This window comes from Protopterus annectens, chromosome 3.part0 (genome assembly GCF_019279795.1).
Source record: "Protopterus annectens isolate FY-2018-M chromosome 3.part0, PAN1.0, whole genome shotgun sequence".
Classification (NCBI taxonomy): domain Eukaryota; kingdom Metazoa; phylum Chordata; order Ceratodontiformes; family Protopteridae; genus Protopterus; species Protopterus annectens.
The window spans coordinates 1,978,139,925-1,978,160,922 of record NC_056731.1 but is presented as its reverse complement, the minus strand read 5'-3'; positions in this window follow the sequence as shown (position 1 = coordinate 1,978,160,922).

The window sequence follows — 20,998 nt, the reverse complement described above, 5'->3', positions numbered from 1 at the left end:
GAACCATGCCATAAGGATTGGCCAGAGCCAGCAACATCTATGGAAGAGGACCGGCCTGTGGGATGACCTTGTCCACAGGGTAAATGATGTCGGCCTGCATGCACCTACATACGAGCAGGTCTGGCATAGTGCAAATGACCTCATACGCCATGCCCAGCAAAGGGCTGCTGCAGTGGCCAGGGAGCACACAGCCACAGGTGGGGGCCAAGCCATGCAGCCCCCACTGACATCCACCGAGGAGCTCCTCAGAAACTTTGGGGCACCCATCCCAGTACAACATCAGGGAACAGACCCCCCACATGCTATTGGTGGGTGGCACCCAGATAGTGGAAGAGGAGTGTGCAGGTAAGGCCCCAGTGGAGATTACTAGACTAGTGTAGCAGACATACTTGTATTTGTGGAGTATCTATGTGCATGTGTCAGGTCAGATTGCAGTTGTGGATGGGGTTTTCTAATGCACGGAAGTGCACATTTATGATGAATGACAGAAAATTGTGTAGTATTGGGGGTTGTACTATAAATGTGCAGACATGCTGCATCCATCCTGTACCAATGTCTCATGTGAGAGTGCTGACAATACTTCTCTCCCACAACTACCTAGGTCCATCTGGTTTGTTTGCAAGATGGCAGCCTGAAGCTGGTGAGTATGGAATTGTTCTGTTGTAGTTTGCCAATACCCCAGGCATGTGAAGGCCATGCACTGTATCATGCACACAATTGTCACTCATAGCCATATTGCTTTATGTCCATGTTCACTTGTGGTTAGGTTAACTGCATTGTATCACAGTGGTCACCACATGGGCCTATCTGAAGAGAATGTAACATTCCTGTAGTATACCTCACAAACTGTCAGTGCAAGACTTCTTGACAGAAACCAACAAAATGGGGGGACAAATGGCCTAAGGTAGGGACATGTGTGAAACATTACTCTCATACAGTGGATATAAACAGTGTACACACTCCTGTTAAGATGCCAGGTGTTTGTGATATATATACAAACTGAGACCACAATATGTCAGTCCACACCTTTTCCAACCTGCAATGTGACCTATGACATGAACAATTCACTTGTAAAATCAATCAATCTGTTGGGCACCAAATATGGAGTATACAAACCTTATAATAAGCTGGATGCATATGTGTGCACACTTCAAATAATATTTTATTGCAGCAGCTTGTGATTTACTGACAGCATTCAGTCTGCTTGGGCACAAACCTGCCATCAAGTAAAGGCACTCTGAGTAACATCAAATAGCAGTCTGCTGTCCAAGTAGGATATTCCTGACATTTGCTCAGTTGCCTGCAACAGTAACAGCCATGGCTTGCAGACAGCTTACAAAGCAGCAAAGGGATCTCATATTTGAAAGGTATCAGTCAAGAGTATGGCACAACAACATTACCACAGCATTGCATACACCATGGAACACAGTGGAGACAGTTGTCAAAATGTGGATTGAATATGGGACAACAGTGCTGCTGAAAATAACTTGACATCCCTCCAAAAATGATGACAAGACATGTCAAAACCTGGTCAGGGAGGCTGCCAGGAGACATACAGCAACACTGAGGGAGTTGCAGGAATCTCTTGCAAGTACTGGTATTGTGTACTACATGTGAGAACACTCTCTCATATTCTGCATATGTCTGGCCTACGGGGTATGGTCAGAAGATGAAAGCATTTTACCACACCAAAATACATCCGGGGTGGATACAATTTGCAATACAACACATTAAGTCTCCAAAAGGCATGTGTGAACATGTGTTATGGTGTAATGAGACTATGGATCAACCTCACAACCACAATACCAAAAGGTATGTGTGGTGCACAAGCAACATCCCTCTTAACCTGACCACCAACATCCCCATGGTGAATCATACTGGTGGCAGTGGCCTATTGGGGGAATGCTGTTCCAAAGCCAGAACTAGGCCTGTAGTCATGATGGTGGGAATTCTGAACAGTTCCAAATAACACTTACATCTGGCCCAAATCCATCATGCATCTGCAAGAATGCTGAGGATGGGGAGGGGTGTCAGCCTTCAGCATGACAAAGAACCAAAGCATATATCCAAAGCAACCTAAGAAAGGCTCCACCTGAACACATTCATGGTTATGGATTGGCCCAGCCAGAGTCTAGACCTACACCAGATAGACAAATGCCAGTGTGACCTATCGAGGGATGTGCACATGAGCTGCCCTTGCAATCTGACAGAGTTGGGTGACCTTTGCATGGAAGAGTGGCCAAATAATGGCAAGTCCAGATGTGCCATGCTGATAGAGACCTTCACAAGAAGAGTGAATGCTGTAAGTCATTTACAAGGTGGTTCAACAAAGTATCATTTTAAGGGTGTGCACACTTATGCAACCACCATATTGTACATATTGCAGTCATTATATTTTACACGTATAACATTTGTTTGTTTATTGATTGGATTCCACAGGTCATACGTCACATGAAAGGTGGGTAACATATTTGAATGCATTATTGCATTGTTATCTTGTATATTACAAGAACATGGCATGTCAACAGGGTCATGTACACTTATCATATTCACTGTAAGCTTAGAAGGTTGGTGGTGTAACAGGAATTGTGTGACCATACATTTACTGCTGGTTTGGAGGTCTGACACTCAAATGTATGTCATTAATCAGTGATGTCACTCCTCATATCATCCCACTTATGTATCAGAGAAACACAGGGGCGATGAGAAATAGAGCCAACATGTGAGCCAGACTTCTACACATCCTGTTAGGATATGTACAGCTGTGAGGTATGTGCTGTAGTACTTCCCACTGTACTATAAAGGTGAACAGCAATGATGTGTACATGGGGGCAGTCTCTGCTGGGGAAGGGCCATCACCTACTAACACTAATCACATATGCCAGAGCTCTATATCATTAGTTACATGTAGTAAAACTGGCTGCAATGCATGGTGTAGAGGGCCGTGTGTCATGCATGTCACCATTTGGGTAATGTCAGGTTTGTGTAACAGATTTGCACCACCTCACCTGTAAGTGTGTGTGTGTGTGTGTGTGTGTGTGTGTGTGTGTGTGTGTGTGTGTGTGTGTGTGTGTGCATGTGTGTGCATGTGCATGCGTGTGTGTCTGTGTGTGCATGCGTGTGTGTGCACGCGCTCGTGTGTGTGTGTGTGTGTGTATGTGTGGGTGTGTGTGCATGTTTGTGTGTGCAGTGTAGGTATTAATGCACATATGTTGTCTTCCTCTCACAGGTGGGGATGGGGTTTGGGGTCCCTCCTTTTGGAAACTGATGTCATTATCTGTGCAGACTCTGACAATGATGATAGGAATAGTGAGGTACAGGTGGGGCTGTCAGGGGCTGAATCTGTGCCATTGGTTGGCATCCCACTCTTGTCCACACCATACCCGCATACAGTGACAATGCCCACACATACCCCATCACTAGTGGCCACAGATGATGGACAGTTGGTAAGTGGTGGCATTGAACAGCCTAGTGTGATGACTATGGCAGGTATGAGTGTAGACACTGGCCATAGCCGGAGTGCAGGTGAGGTCCCACACAGATGGATGGTCAGTGGTGCTCGCAGGAGGAACACTGCTCATCAATCCACTTTTGCAAGTGGCACAGGAGGAGTCACCAGACACATGTTTTAGATTGTCATGGATGCACAGGCACATACGGAATGCCACACCAGGCAAATACTCAGGGTGGTGAATGCAAGTCTTTCTGATTTACATGGTGACATACATGACCTTGTTGAAGCCACACATCAAAATACTGAGGTCATGAATAGATGGCGGAGTAAGACCTTGGTAATCCTTTACTGTGGCATGTCTGTGCTACAGCATGTGGTGGGAGATGGGCATCTGCCACGTGGATGTTGGCCAGCACCAACAACAGCTGAGAGTCTACAGGGCTGTGCACCTTCACACTCCCGTAGTGGCAGTGACACCAGCACTACTGATAGGGGGGTTGCTGTCCACATCACACTGGAGCAGGCCATGGGCACGTGGTCCTTTCCAGTTCCATCAGTGCACAATCCATCAGACAGCAGTCACAATCAGGAAGCAGTACTGCATCTGGCCTTGGGCCTGGTGGTGCCAGTGATACCCCTGGCAGGACCAGTTCCTGTGTCCGTGGCTGCAGAAAATGAAATGGACACCCTGCCATGTATGGCCCACAGCTGTCTAACATACCCCTGTGTAGGGCAGCCACATGGTGTGACTGTGTGCATACATACACACACATCTGTATCGCAGGCAGGTCACCTCCAGACCCACAAAGCAACTCTGCTCAGCCCATCTATTGGATACCCCTCCAAACACACACACATGATGTCAGCCGTATGGCCCAGCTTAGGCAACTGGCAAACCCACACCACACCCTGTGCATATGATGATACCTGTGCTACATCCCTGTCACCCATACCATCGATGCAGGGACATGCTAATATGGGTTTGATAGACAGTGTGAATATAGTACAGTGCAGCTATGTAATATTTTGTAAGGTGCTGTCTACTTGCATTTGTTATGGATACACATAGAGGTGTATATACCTTATTAGCCAGGATGCATTATTGCTGTTAGCATCACTGACTGAATGCAGTCCGACATGCTTATTCTGTTTGTGTTCCAGGTGTCTGTGTGTCTGCAGCCTGTGGCCCTGCAGACATTCACAAGAGGGAGTATGGCAGAGTGGGAATACACCAACTGTGTCACAGGCAAGGTACAGCTTTATATGTACATATACCAGGTGTGTATGCATGCAACAGTGTTTGAGGGACACTGTTGTCAGACAGTGTGCCCTGGCATACATACCCCTTGTCACAGACAGGTAGCCTTCAGACATGTCAGCTCAGTGTTGTGTTGTATCACAGGCTCATACATACAGAACAGGTTACTGCAGTACTGTCAGCAGGTCACTCACAAGCATAGCCATTACATTAACTGCAACAGATTCATCTGTCAACACCTGTTGGCCCTGCCACTTCTTTCCCATACACTCAACCCTGATGCACTGGATGAGGGCATGCATGATACTGTGTATGACAGATTTGTGAAATGTATTCCTGAGTTCACTAGGTGGAATAGGGAGACAAAATTGTATATCTTTTGCATACACATAGTAAGGACTGACACAGGGGATTTGCACACAGTAACATAAACACAGTTGTCAATAGACAGATTAGTATACCTACATTTCCACATTGATATACTGTACTATTACATACACATAACATGCACCACATAGATTATATACATGGGGCATAACACACTACCTCTTACAACATGTAATGTTCTGAATGCCTTCAAGGATGGTGAGATAACCCACCAGAAATAGGATGTGGAGTCATGTATTGCTCCTACAGGCTTGGACAAGTTATAGTGTAGAAAACATTGTGTCAGCATGATGTTTCAGTCAGGTATGATGCCTGATGTTGGCATGTGTGTCACTACACCCACTGGGGCCAATTTGGCAACAATATCCCATACATGGGCAATATTAAGGGACACGGACCACATATAGGTTGAAAACATCTGGATATTCCATAGACATCTGTAGAGAGGAATGGTATGGCATGCACAAAAGTTTAACATGCTGCATGTGAGGCAAATGCGATTACCATGCTATATAAAGTAATGCCATAGAGAGGTGGCAAACAGGCGTGAATAGTACAGAAATCAAAATGGTATCAGCCAAACAGGATATGATCTTCACCCAAAGACACACAAACAGTTGCCAGTATTAAGTTTAGTATCTAGTATTTTCTACTATAGTGTTAAGCAGTTATCAGACTTGCCATGGAGCTTATAAGGGTGATGAGTGTCCAATGGTACTTCTAAGGTGATTGATAGAAGCAGATCTTGTGAAGTAGGGAAATGTGAAGTGTACTGAGAGGGAAGAGTCTGCCAATACTTGGACCTATGGAGACACACACACACACACACACACACACACACACACACACACACACACACACACACACACACACACACACACACACACACACACACACACACACACACACACACACACACACACACACACACACACGTACACACACACACAGGCAGGTGATGTGATATTATAAACTCAACCTCAGTACTGTTACACAATGGGGCTCACCTTTTATGCTGGCATGTGCAACTGTTTACAACTGGTACACCACCGTCCACAACAGGACATCACTGGATGCCATTCAGGATATCCGTGTGTGTGATTCACTCTGTCTGTTTCCCCCTGTGTCTCTCTCTCTCTCTATCACTGCCTGTCTCTCACTTCCCACATCTATGTGTGTGGGTGTATGCTTGCCATATGTTTTCTGTTTCCCATATATATGTGTGTGTGTCTGTGTGTGTGTGTGTGTGTGTGTGTGTGTGTGTGTGTGTGTGTGTGTGTGTATCACACACAACAGATGTAGATATATCACATATAGATCACCTACAGCTAGCTGAGGGTAATTCTGTCTGATGTGTGCGTGCGGGGACAGTTGCAGTGTACATAGCTGTCTGTATGCACGGACATATATACACAACACAGTCATATATTCCGATGAGGGTTCCAACATCTCCTGTGATTCTCTAAGTGTAGGAGCATGCCCAGTGTGACCTTCTATAGTTAGAGTTGGACTCCATTCCAGAGATATGTGTACTCCAGTCCAGGGTTTTGTGTGCTACAGCCATACCTCTCAGGAGTACACAGGAATTTCCTCAGGGTACTTGTTTTGTTTACCAGACATTTTCTGACATATCTGTAGTCTGAAACTGCAATGTATTGTGTCATTACCTAGAGGCAGACATCCTCAGATCATCACAGTGCTTTACCAGAGGAATACTAGTTGTATGATCCATAGACCAATATTATGAGGGCAGCTATGTAAATTCTTGCCCAACAAGGCCATTTGTTAGTTGCGGCTACAGCCAGTGTAGTAATGACACACAGCTGTGTAAACAGTCCATAAACCTGGTAATATACTGGCTGGGGATCTCCTGCTTGTATGGTATCTTTTTAACCTGACATGTCATATCCTTGTGTGTGCATACCTCTGACCTGTACATTTTTGACAGGTTGTCCAGGTGTTTGGCTAGAGGTTTCATCCTTTCTATGAAAAGTTGTGTTTTTATGCAAGATAGTTGCATATAATTGATATGTGATGTTACAAAATAATACAGACATTACGGTTTCAGAATACATAAACTTTCCCACTACTGCAATCCCCTCACCCTACCAACTTTCTCAGTATGTAAGAGTGATATTTACAACATATGCCTATCATTGTGCCTTTGTTCCACTTTTATTTCTGCCCTTGTCCAGACATCTTGCTGTCAGAGGTTGGGAGTTATGGGTGTGGGTACAGAGTGCATTCAACTGTGCAGGCATTTCCATTATTTGTAAAAGCAAACAAAAGAAAAAGGATTATTGAGAATGACCACTGGTAACAGTACCATAAAGCATTTATACTCACAAAAGCCTTGGCACCTCTGCTACATATTCTTCAAGATGTCACTAATATGTGTAGTATATTCCACATAGCACTGTGACTTCCAGGTATGTCAGTGGCAGAGCAGTGGGTCTCACTGACATACATAACAGTTGGCACTGCACTTATGTGCACATAACCCTGTCAAAGGTAGCAATGTACCTAGGGCAGTTGCCAGGAGAACATGCTGGCCAGAACCAGGCAGTGTTAACCAGATATACACATAGCTCATTGACTCCTGCATATTGTGGACAGGCAACATATTTTCATGTGTTATGGTACAGCCCTGTCAATGTGTACTATGCTGCTATTTCCATGCAAACATATATGTTACTGCATTTGTGTGGGTATATGGGGGGGGGTCACACCTGTCAACTGTACACATTTGCACAGGCTGTGCTGATATTTGCTTTACATTTTGGTTCTATTTACCATACTATTATGCCCTGTCTTGGGGACTGGAGGCATATCAGTAAAGAGCCCAGGTCAGATTGTACTGGCATACATTTGAGTTTCAGACTTCTTACCCTTCATAGCCTTAGTGCAACTGCAGGTCCTGCTGTGCTATCACTGTGTGAGTTGGTAGGGGGTTAATTCAACATTGCCACCATTTCTGTGCCTTTACCAGACATTTCTCTGTGGTTTTCTACAGCTGACTTGCTGTGTGGGTGTGAGAGGTGGTTATGGGACCCCCACCCTGACATCCATGCCTGTGACCTATTACACCTCATGTAGTTTTCCCCACACATACCTTGCAGTGGGTACTACTGCATAGTGTGTGGAGGCCAGTTTTGGCCAGATATTTCCTGGTATCTCACATAGCTATCAGTTGTGTGCTGCTATTCCAGTTACAGATAATGTGATGTGGGTGTCATCCATTTTACTGTGTGTGCAGGTCAGAGAGCGGTGCTAGTCCCTGGGGTCTCTAGAGTGTCAGTGTGTGTGCTATGTGTTTCTTCTTTGCCAAGGCCTGAGCATACTGGGCATGCCTCCGTCTGCCTAAAGGAGCAGGCTCAGGAGTCTCCTCCTCTGAGTCCCTCTGTGCCTGTGGGGACATTGGCAATGGTGGTGGGCTGTGTGGCCCTTCCCTGTGCTGTTCCTGCTGCAGCTGTTTCCACAGGATCATATTGTGTAGCATGGCACATACTATGAACATGTGTGAAGATGTGGCTGGAGAGTACTGCAAGGCTCCACCAGATATGTCAAGGCAGCAGAACCATGACTTTAGAATCCCAAACACAGGCTCTATTATGATCCTGGTTTGTGTGTACGCCTCATTAATGCATTCTTGTGTAGGTGTGTGTGCATTTCTGATGGGTGTCATCATCCACGGCTCCAGTGCATAGCCAGAACCCCCCACCAGATGACCATACCGGATGTCCCCACTGGCAAATGACTGGTACAGCTGTCATGATTGCCAGATGTGGGAGTTGTGATAGCTTCCAGGGCTGCCAGCACACACATTCATGATAATGCCCTGAGTATTGCACACAACCTAGAAATTGGTGGAGGGGAAGCCCTTGCAGTTTATGTAGATCCCACCCTGTTCACTGGGTGGTGCTTTGATGTGGATGTGCATGCAGTCTATGGCACCCAGTACTTTTGGGTATTCTGCTACATGGTGGAAGAGACACATATTGCTGGTCCTCTCCTCAGGGGTGTTGGGGAAGTAAACGGGCTCACTGGCATGTGGTAGCATGGCATCCAGGAACTGGTGGAATACCCTGGATGGAGATGCTTGTGAAGCCCCCATAATGTCCCCAGTGGGTCTTTGAAAAGTACCTGTAGCTAGAATTCTTAAGGCTACACATACTTTGGTATCCACTGAGATGGGTTCCCCTCTGTTGGCTCTAGATCTGAGTTGAGGCTGGCACAGTTCTGTAATTTGCTGAAGTATGTCTCTGTCCACCCTGTAGCACTCTACTATCTCCAGATCATGTAGCTCCTGGTAGGTTACCCTGGGTCTGAACACTCTTCTTCTCCTCCTCGGTCTGTGGTGGTTGTCAGCATTATCGTCCCCTCTGCCCTCAACTTCTAGCACAATCTTATGGATCAAAGCAATGGCAGCCCCTAACATTTTTCCAGTTAAAATTCTCCTAAATGTGTACACCAATGGTGCAGAGTTTGTTGGAAAAAACAGACTGTAAGGTGTTTCCATAGTTTATACTGTTGTGCTGCAGATGCTGCCTATATGGTTGGCTGCCTGTGATGCATAGGCAGTGTACTGTGTGCATCCAACATAAGTGGCTCTCAAGCACCATCTTCACAACTGTCACAAGCACAAGGAATGGATTATAATGTTTTGTTAACATATCTATGGTAATGCTGCATGCATGCAAGGGAATGGGGGTGGCCTACTGGGATAGCAGAACACAACTGACAGCTATGTGGGACACCAGGAAATGTCTGGCCAAAACTGGCCTCCACACACTATGCAGTAGTTCCAAGGTAGCAAATCCCACTGCAAGACAACTATCTGGGGGGTCATAGGTTACAGGCTTGGATGTAAGTGTGGGGTTTCCATACCCACCCCTCACACCTACACAGCAAGCTAGCTATAGAAAACCAGAGAGAAATGTCTGGTAAAGGCACACACATGGTGGCAATGTTGAATTACCCCACCTACAGAGTCACTCAGTGATATCACAGCAGGACCCGCAATTGCAGTAAGGCTTTGAAGGGTAAGAAGTCTGAAATTCAAATGTATGCCATTACAATCTGACCTGTGCTCTTTACTAATATGCCCCTAGTCCCCAGGACAGGGCACAATAGTAAGGTAAATGGAATCAAAATGTAAAGCAAGTATCAGCACAGTCTGTGCAAATGTGTACAGTTGACAGGTGTGCTCCGCCATATATACACACAAATGCAATAATGTATGTTTGCAGGGAAATAGCAGCATAACACACATTGGCAGGGCTGTACCAATATGCATGGAAACATGCTGCCTGTCCACAATATCCAGGGGTCAATGAGCTATGTGTATGCATTGTTAATACTGTCAGGATCTGGCCAGCACATTCTCCTGGCACTCGTCTCGTAGTGCCCTAGGTGCAGTGCTATCTTTGACAGGGCCATGTGCAGATGATTGCAGTGCCAACTGTTATGCATGTCAGTGACACCCACTTCTCTGCTACTGACATACCTGGAAGTCACAGTGCTATGTGGAATATACTACACAAATAAGGGACATCTTGAAGGATGTGTAGCTGAAGTGCCAAGGCTTTAATGAATATAATTGCTTTTTGGGACTGTTGCCAGTGGTTATTCTCAATAATCCTTTTTCCCTATGCTTGCTTTTACATATAATGGACACGCCTGCACAGTAGAATGCACTCTGTACTCACACTCATAATGCCCAACCTCTGACAGTGAGATGTCTGGACAAGGGCAGAAATAAAAGTGGAACAAAGGCACAATGATAGGTATGTGCTGTAAACATCACCCTTACATATTGAGAAAGTTGGTAGGGTGAGGGGTTTTCAGTAGTGGTAATTGTCTGAAGGTCATGTAGTCTGAAACCGTAATGTCCGTCATTATTTTGTAACATCCCTCTTTAATTATATGTAACTAACTTGCAATAAAAACACAAGTTTACATAGACAGGATGGAACCCCTATCCAATCACGTGGGCAACCTTCCAAAAAATGTACAGGTGAGAGGTATGCCCACACAAGGATATAACATCTTAGGTTAGAAAGATACTATAGAAGCAGGAGATCCCCAGCCAATATATCACCAGGTTGCTGGACTATTTACACAGTGCATTACTCAGCTTTCTGTAGCCACACCTCACAAATGGCCTTGTTCACCAAGAATGTACACAGCTGCCCTCATAATATTGGTCTATGCATCATACAACTAGTATTCCTCTGGTAAAGCACTGTGATGATCTGAGGATGTCTGGCATTAGGGAATAACATAATACATTGCAGTGTCAGATTTCAGGTATGTCAGAAAATGTCTGCTAAACAAACCCAGTACCCTGTGTACTCCTGAGATGTATGGTTGTAGCACACAAAACTCTGGAATGGAGTACACCTATCTCTGGAATAGAGTCCCACTTTAACTATAGAAGGTCACACTGGGCATGTTCCTACACTTAGAGAATCACACATGTTGGAACCCACATCGGAATATATGACTGTATTGTGTATATATGTTTGCGCATACAGACAGCTATGTACACCTCAACTGTTCCCACAGAGAAACATCAGACAGGATTACCCTCAGCTAGCTGTAGTTTGCCCATATCTGATATATCTGCATATGTTGTATGAGACACACACACACACACACACACACACACACACACATATATATATATATATATATATATATATATATATATATGGGGACAGATAACGTATGTCAAGCATACACACACAAAGATGTGGGGAAGTGAGAGACAGACAGCGATAGAGAGAGAGACACAGGTGGACACAGACAGAGAGACTCACACACATGGATACCCTGAATGGCATATAGTGATGTTCTGCTGTGGACAGTGACATACCAATTGTAAACAGTTGTATGTGCCAGCAGAAAAGGTGAGCCCCATTGTGTAACAGTGCTGAGACTGGTTTATAATATCACATCGTGTGTGTGTGTGTGTGTGTGTGTGTGTGTGTGTGTGTGTGTGTGTGTGTGTGTGTGTTTGTGTAGGTCCATGTATTAGGAGACTGTTCCCACTCAGTAGACTTCATATTGCCCTACTTTACAAGATCTTTTGCTGTCATTCCCTTTAGAAGTACCATCGGACACCTATCACCCCTATACGCTCTGTAGTGCATGCAATAACTGTGTAACACTATAGAACAAATAACTAAATAGGTAGGGGTTCTAATCTCGATACTGGTGTGTTTGTGTGTGTGTGTGTGTGTGTGTGTGTGTGTGTGTGTGTGTGTGTGTGTGTGTGTGTGTGTGTGTGTGTGTGTGTGTGGGAGTGTGTGTTTCTTTGTTTGTAGGTGAAACAGTTTTCGGCCTTTCCCAACCACAACACTTCCTGGTGCTCCACTTTATCAGTCCTGCTGATGTCATTTCCCTTATCAGCACCTTTGGCCAGTTGTCAGCCCAGTAAGCTCTGTAGCATGTGTGATAATTGTGTAACACTATAGTACGAATTACTAGGTAGGCAGGGATACTCACCTTAATACTGGCAAGTGTGTGTGTGTGTGTGTGTGTGTGTGTGTGTGTGTGTGTGTGTGTGTGTGTGTGTGTGTGTGTGTGTGTGTGTGTGTGTGAACCATATCCATGGGGGAGTGGGTTTTGCAATCTTTTAGTGTGGTCCACCCAGTACACATCTCAATGTCCATTTTACAGGACCCACTGCTTTCATCTACTCTAGAGGTAGCTGTAGACACTCTGCAGCTCTATAAGCTGTGTGCTATGGGAAATAACTATGTAACAGTATGGTATCAAAAACAAGATAGTTGGGGCTTCTAATCATTTGATACCATTCCCCACTCAGCAATCATAGACAAACGCACTCAGCTAGGCATCAACCCCTATGTGACTAGGTGCATTGCAAACTGGGTCATGGATGGAACCCCCAGTGTGAAGGCAGTTGACTCCATGTCAGACTGCTGTCCAGTCACAAATGGAGTACCACAGGGTCTGATCCTGGTTCCCCCATGTACAGTATGTACATCTATGACATCCAGCCCAACACAAAGGGAATTTGCCTGACAATGTTTGCAGACAACTGCAAGGTGGGTGCTATGTTTACATCCCCAAATTATGTTGACATCCTTCATGCAGTCCCCACTGAGTCCTACGACTGTTGTCCGAACACTGGCCTTACTCTCAATGTCAAGAAATGTTTTGCCATCCCTTCTGAGATCAACGTGGTTTCCATGAATTACCACATCACTGGTAGCCCACTTGACACAGAAGTCGTTATATGAGGTCTGGGAATACATGTTGACAGTGACCTCTCTTATGACCACCATATTGCCACTATGGACAGAACGTGTGTCTATGTGGCACATCTTATAACTAAGGGTGTTGCATCCAGGAAGGAAGAGGTAAATGTCTCCCTCTACTATCCTCTCTTTAGGGCAAACATCAAGTACAATGGCCTATTTGCCATGTACCTCACTAGACATTTGCAACAACTCAGGAGGCTGCAAATGTACCTCACAAATAGGACCCTAGGCCTTAAACAACTGTACTATATGGACAGACTCCAATACTTCCAAGTATTCTCGGTCACATATTGGCTACTTACATGAAATCTCTGCTTGACTGACAAAGCCATGTTGGCCCAGCCCTATTAGGAATGCCACATCTACTGAAATCCCCATCTGTCTGTACCACATGCCACAGAGACCACAACCTCATTACTACTATCAACAGAACATGCTGGGGGACAGGTCCATAATCCAGAGACTGGCCACGTTATGGACTATATGTCACATACATGTCAAACAGAGCACCTCACTGGCCCTTTTTAAGAGAAATCTGGATGAGTGGATGAGGAATTTAACTGTTACCATGGGACCATTCAAGTGGCAATAGTCAATAGACGCACAGTCAACAAATGTCAGGTGGCATGATGACAGAGTACTCCCATGGGCTAGACTTGTAATGGCTCCATGGCCATTAGCCTGGTACATATCTATGAACACATGAACCTATGAATCTCAGTACTGTCAAATGTGTGTGTGTCATTGACTGTGTATAAAAGTGTTTGTGAGTGTGTAAAGTTGTAGGTGAAAATACTTTGACACCCTTCTCAACCACTACAAGCCCTATTGCCATGCTTTGCAAGGGCTGGTGTTGTTATCCACTTTAAAGATACCTTGTGACACTCTTCACCCTATAGGTTCCCTGGTGCTTGCGGTAACTGCATAACACTATAGTACCGATAACTACATAGGTGGTGGGGGTCCAATCTGAGTCCTGGCAAATGTGTGTGTGTGTGTGTGTGTGTGTGTGTGTGTGTGTGTGTGTGTGTGTGTGTGTGTGTGTGTGTGTGTGTGTGTGCATATGTGTATGTATTTGCAAGTGTTTGTAAGTGTATATATTTGTAGGAGACAACATTTTGAGGCCTCACTCTCCCAGTACACTCACATTGCCATACTTTACAAGGGCTGGTGATGTTGCTCACCTTAGATGAGCCATGGAACAGTCTTAACCCTATAAGGTCTGTGGTGCATGTGATAAATGTATATCACTGTAGTACCAATAACTAGACAGGTTGGGGCTCTAATCTCACTCCTGGCAAATATGTGACAATAGTATCCTGTGTTTGAGTGAGCACTATATCCAATGGGGGGTTACATTTTTTGACCATGGTACTCTCAGTACATGTCCCAAAGTCCACTGTAAGAGGCCCCCTGTCTCCATCAACCATAGAGGTATCTGATGACACTATTCAGCCCAATAAGGGACATGCTGTGTGTAGGAACTATGTAACAGTATGGACTGACTGACAAGATAGGCAGGGCCGATAACCTCAGTTCTGGAAAATGTGTGTATGACTGTATCTGTGTTTGTCATTGTGTATATTTTTGTAGATTAGCGTATTTTGAGCCCATTCTCACCCAGTAACTCTCCCATTGCCATACTTTACAAGGCCTGGTGGTAATTTTCACTTTAGAGGAACCATGGAATGCATTTCACCCTACAAGCTCTGCGGCATGTGCAATAAATACATAACAGTTTAGTAGCAATAACTAGATAGGTAGGGGTTCATAGGATCATAGGATCATAGGAGGTTACTAGGCTATTGACCCTGAGGCCCTTATAAGCCTAGCCAAGAGATTAGTTCATGTTTAGACAAATCAGCACCCAATGCCCCTGTCCAGCAGAGACACGGGTGGAATCCCAGGGGTATATTTTCTGTTTCCCATGCAGTTATCCAGGTTGCACTTATAGGATCATATCGTCTTTTACAGTTGGGAGGTGTGCCAGATATGTGAGTGATGATAACTGCCTGGGTGATTGTCTTAACATTACACATGTTAAATAAATGTTAAATAAATAAAATGTCTTGGCAATTAATAGAGCGGAAGCCCTTTCTATTTATGTAGCACTTTTCCTATTCCCTGGGTGGAGCCTTCATTTCTATATGTGTACAATCAATGGCACCTAGTACTTTAGGCTAGTGTTCTACAGGGTATAAATCCTGCATATTTATGGCCCTGTCCTTAGGAGTACAGGGAAATATATGTGGTCATTGGCATGTTGGAGCATAGCATTCAGGAAATAATGGAGGATCCTGGATGATAATGTCTGTGACACCCCCAGCATGTCCCCTGTTGGTCTCTGGAAGGTTTTTGTAGCTAAAATTCTAAGTGTAACAAATACCTTTGTTGATACTGGTATGAGTTCTCCTTGGTTTTCCATGGGTCTGAGTTGAGGATGACAGATGTTGCAGATTTCCTGTAGTGTGTCTCTATCCACCCTGTAGCACTCTACAATTTCTACATCATGCAGTTGTGATAAGTTAAATGGGGTCTAAAAACCCTTCTCCTTCTTGGCCCTGGTCTATTAGCAGCAACAGCATAGATATCAGCCTGTTGCATTGCACATACAAATAAATTAAAGCAACTGCACCTCCTAACATTCTTTCTGTGTAGACTCCTTTCCATGGCTGTATTCTGATTTTGGAATTCACAGGGAAACCAACACTCAAGTCTACACAGTTGCTTTTTAGCTTGTTGACTAACTCCTCCATCTTGGATTGGTTGATTAGCATACAATTCAGCTGCATATGCAGTAATTAGAATGCTACAGATTTTATCTTGTTTGCACAGCTTTACACACAGTGTAGAGCTGCTTACTGAATCCAAAATAGTGGGTGCTACAATGCACACATGGTGTAAATGGACTGTGTATGGTGTATTGAATCTGCCCATATGCAGTGGTAAATATGAATATTATGACAGGAGACTGTAACTGTGATTTATGAGGCAAGTGTAAAAGGAAAGGGAAATGATATAAGAACATGTTAGAAGTTATAGGATGTGATAAGTTAAAACGTTTGGACAACAATTCATGGACTTACAAAAGGGGTATGCATATAACTGAAATAGATTATTTTATACTATCAGAAGATTTAGTTATCAGAGAAGGGGAGGTAGCTGAAACAGGATTTTCTGATCATCTTGCAATATGGCTAGAGGTAAAAGAAAACAAAGAATATATAAAAATAGGTAAAGGAATAAAAAGGATAAATGAAAAAGCGTGGAATGAAAAAGGAAAGAGATTAGTAATACAGTTATGGAAAGATCTTATTACTATGAGAACATTTTATAAAAATGTATCTGAATGGTAGATGATACACAAGGAAAAATATAAAAAATGTTTTTTTTTTACAGTGGCAATATGATGTGAGAAAAGTAAAGAAAGAAAAATATACAAGAACATTTAATGATGCATTGGAAGATTTAGAACTTAATGATAGAAACTACTATGGCAAAGAAGAATTATATAGGTTCGAATCTTAATCCTGGCAAATGTGTGTGTGTGTGCAAGACCAGGATCCTGAGTGAGGACAATATCCAGTGGGTAGCCATGGTTTACAATTTTAGGCCATGGTACTCTCAGCACATGTCCTACATTCCACTCTACGAGGGCTGCTTTTTATATCAACTGTAGAGGTATCTGTAGACACTCTGCAGACCTATAAGCCCTGTGCTATGTCCAACAGCTATGCAACAGCTTGGAATTAATAGCTAGAGAGGCAGGGCTGCTAATCACAGTACTGGCACATTTGTGTGTGTGCATTGGTGTATACAGCAGTGTTTGAGAGTGTGTAGACTCATGCATGACAGTATTATGAATCCATTCACACCCAGTACACCCCCACTACCATACCCTACAAGGGCGTGTTATGTAATTCACTGTACATGTACTGTGGAAGATTCTCCACACTACAAGCTCTGTGCCACCTGTGATAACTGCCTAACACTGTAGTGTCACTAACTAGATGGATAGGGACTCCAAAACAACACTGGCAATTGGGATCATGGGCATGTGTGTGTGAACAGTATTCTCTGTGTGTTTGGTCAACTCAATATTCTAGGGGTGTAGATTACAACAATCTGAGGTATGTTACACCCAATACACTTCCCATTGTTAACTTTACAAGAGTTGTTGATGTCTACTACTACACACTTACCTGTATACACCCCTCAGCCCTCTAAACTCTGTGGCACATGCGATAACAGTTATACAGACCTGGTAATTGTGTACAGCTGCACCTCAGCTATGCCACACTCGATGTGTTACCACACTGCCATACCTCTCATTGCAAATGACTTTTGCAATTTTTAACAGCACTATTGTACATATGCCCCTGTTTCCAGGCTGCTGTAACCTTATTGTGTCAGGCTTTGTCCATATGTCATGCACTATGATGTGGATAGGTATAGTCTATCATTATTTAGTGCTGTCATAAATGATATCATCCCAGTGATGCTGTGAAATCTCACTCATGTTTTGGGATAGGGGCCATCAATATGAGGGCAAAGGCTGGATAATCTGTGGAACTCTGTACAGTCAGGAGGTCAGTGTATGTCTGGCCATTGCGTATGACCTATCAAGAATTTGTAGCAGTGTACTGTTTACTTATTAGTTGGCCTGTGTAGAGTTGGGGGGGAGCAGATGTGAGTGGTATGCATCCTTTTGTGTCCAACTGTACATGCTGCTCCAGTTATCGGTGGTCTATCAGCAGTACATGTTTGTATGGGCATTCTGAGACATGTCTCATACCACCACACAAGTCCGGCTACACTGTGACCTGGGGCAGCATATGTAGGTTCTGTGATTGTCATTCAAGATATATCTGTCTACACAGTCATTATACTGTAGTGTTTAGTAGGCTTACCAGTTTGTTGCTGTGACTGTGATGCAATTGGATGTGTGCATGCACTTTCACATTGGTATTTTTTTCAGTACAGTTACATCCCTGTAGTTCGTGCTGTATTAGCTAATGCATGTGTAATTCCCCAGTGCTGCTTTGGGGTAGTGTGGTGTTGTCCTGACTGTATTTTGGATGGTGCTTGGTGACATGCTTGTCAGCTTAGTATAGTTTCCTTAATGTTACATAGCTGCACTCATAGCCCTCAAATCTCCAGATATTCATCACTTTCCAGGTGTTCATAGGATGTAAAGTTGTCTGGCTCATATATGGTCTGGTCCCCATGACAAGTGTGTATTTCTGACAGTTCAGGGAGATCATGTGTGGAATGGACTCACTACATAATGACAGCAATTGATTTCTCGGACATCTGATATTGCATTCAACATATGTTAGGACAGACAGTGTTACTGCAACAACGTCCTCAGTTTATCTACCCAATTAGTTCCAATGTGTCTCTATTTCCATACCTTTGCACAGATCTGCTTAGCTGAGCTACCTGCTCTTAGCATTCATGTTTGAGCAATGCTTAAACCTGCTAAGCATAGGTGAGCATTGCTTACCATTGCTCACAGTTCATTCTTACAAAATATCACACTTGTGACTTCATTTAGTAAGTGTATATAATTTCCATTACATGACATGGCTCTGTGTGCTTTAATTACAGTACCCAAGGGGTGCAACTATACTGTATGGGACAAGTGTATACATGGGTGCTTTCACATGTTATATACACTCACACTTCCATTATTGTACACCAGCTACACTACCCTGGGTGACAAAAATAACTTACCACATATTTTAATATGAAAATAATACTTTTAACACTGCTTTCCCATGTAAACTTGGATTGCCTGTTGTAGTACTTGATCTGTGTATGCCTGCATGCAAAGCTGGGATTCTAACCATTACACTTTCCTGGTTTGGGGATTGAGCTGTATATTTTTATTTATCTTCTATTGGATATTAATATTATATTATTATATTAAATGGAGAGCATTGAGGTTTTCAGCCATGTCATTGAGGACTGCTGTCATGACATAATGGCATACATTTCAGTTTCAGACTTGTATCCTTCAGAACATTCATACTAATGCATAAACTGTTTTATATCAACTTTCTGTCTGCCCTCTGTGCAGATGGGATGAGACTGGTGCTCAGGTTGTGGTTGACTACACTGCAGAATGCGTATGTGCGCCCATGCCTGTGTTCACGAAGGATGCACCCAGGAATGGTATCAGGTCTATGGAGACCTCTATGTGTTGCCTTTGAGAGGGCATTACAGTCCTGCTTCCTGATCATGAGGGGAGGCGCCAGGTGCTGTACATGCACTTGCGTACTATGAGGGGACAGGAAGGTAATGTTTACACTTCACCTGTCTGCAGCCAGTTGCCCATATCTATGGCATATATGTATGTAGTGTTATTGACCACCACTACAGAGCACATATGTGAGTTGCCTCTGGAGTTGCAGACACATGTCTGGAAGGCCTAGTGATTGGCCTTGGTGGAAGCATCCGGTTTGCACTCAAAGACAGCCTAAGGGTACATCACATGTGACCTTATTTGCTTGTGCAGAACAAGGTGACATGGCTTCCAGTGAGGCACCTGCTCCTTCTTGGCCCATCCTGCAATTATTTCCACCTATGATGGTCATTGTGTATTGCTGCTGTCCAACACAGGTGTTCAACATACCTCGAGGGGGTTGATGTTATCCTGTCAGGTAGTCTTGAGGCCATACAGCTATGTAGGTGCCCACCTAGTATTATGGTGTGGGCCTGAACACTGCTGCTAGTTCCAACATATGGGATGTTCTTTATGTGGACCTTACCTCTTTTCCATGCATGTACGGGGGACATTACATAGGTGTGGGGGCTAGAACTTCACAGACAGTAGGTGGGAATACCTCACAGGACAGGACATGTAGAGACAGCCCAAAAACATGGGGGACAAAACTCCAGAATTGGGTACAAATTGTATGTCATTAGTGCTGTTATATACATGGAGGGTTGCTAGATTGAAAGGGTTCATCTGTAAATGCATTTACTGAGTGACTTGATATGTGACAGTGATATGCCTCTGACATACCTCTCAACTGGCATGTTGACCACAGACTGGCCTGAGGTATGCCTGCTATGTTTGTTCTGTTCCTCGAACAAAGTCTATTTTTGTGGGGATATTAGGATAATGTGAGGATTTTAGTCACTAACTGTTGACATCTATTGCTGTTCCAGACATCATATCCTTCAGGGATGTTATGTTACAACAACATGTGTAACACCAGCTACTATTTCACTTTGTAACTCCATTATGTGTGATATGTCCCTCTTTCTGGCCCCCTGTCCCCCGAGTACATCATGCATTGTCCAAATGTCCTGCACTATGAGATGCAAAGGTATGGTATATCATTAATTACCAATTGCACTCCAGTTGTCATCCCAGTGACCTAGCAGACTCCCAGTCATGATATGCGGCAGTGGCCAAGATTATGGTTCTACACCATGGAAATTCTGTGGAAATTTTTACATATAACAGTTATGTATGTCTTCCCATTGTGAACAGACTGCCAAGATTATGTAACAGTGTTGTGTGTAGATGTTTGTTGGGCTGAGTAGGAAGAGTAGCAGATGTGAATGCCATACATCCTTTACCTATCTGACTGTGCATGC